The following is an 802-nucleotide window of genomic DNA, read 5'->3' on the forward strand; positions in this document are numbered from 1 at the left end:
TATTTTGTCATTTCGTGCTTTTTGACCTGGTGGCTGCTTGTGTGTGTATCGTTTGGGCTTGTGTCCTGGGAGCCAGTGTAGGTCAGCGAGCACAGGGTGATGGGTGAACGGGACTTGGCGCGAGTTAGGATACGGGCAACAGAGTTTTGGATGAGCTGAAATTTACGGAGGCCGGCCAGGAGAGCATTTAGTTACATGAACAAGAGATGCATTGGTTAAGTAGCAGGTTTACTGGATTTTCATGTTTAATTGGAGGAAATTTTGGCTTCTCATAAGCAGTGTGACCCCACAGGCTGTGGAGGAGTTGAGCGAGGCAGTGGTGAGGTAGGGCTGGGTGGCGTCAGGGTGCGTATGGAACCTGCCGTGTCTTCTGATATCGCCGAGGGGCAGCATGTAGATGGGAAAGGGGAGGGAGCCAAGGATGGATGGTTGCGGGACTCCAGAGGTAACTGTGCGGGAGCAGGAAGAGAAGCCATCGCAGGAGATTCTCTGGCTACGACTGGATAGATGAGAGTGGAACCAGGCGCGGGCAGTCTCACCCAGCTGGACGAGAGAGCAGAGGCGTTGGAGGAGGATGGTGTGGTCAAAGGCTGCAGACGGGTCGAGAAGGATAGTGCACCTTAGTCAAACAGGATGTCATTTGGGGACTACCATTTCAGTGCTGTGGCAGGGGCGGAAACCCTGATGGGAGGGATTCAACCATGGGAGTTGCAGGGTTTGGGAGGTAACAACACGTCCAAGGACTGAAGAGGAAAGGGAGGTTAGAGATGGGGTGGTAGTTTGCAAGGATGGGTGTTTTTTT

Source organism: Heptranchias perlo, chromosome 43 (genome assembly GCF_035084215.1).
Source record: "Heptranchias perlo isolate sHepPer1 chromosome 43, sHepPer1.hap1, whole genome shotgun sequence".
NCBI classification, from domain to species: domain Eukaryota; kingdom Metazoa; phylum Chordata; class Chondrichthyes; order Hexanchiformes; family Hexanchidae; genus Heptranchias; species Heptranchias perlo.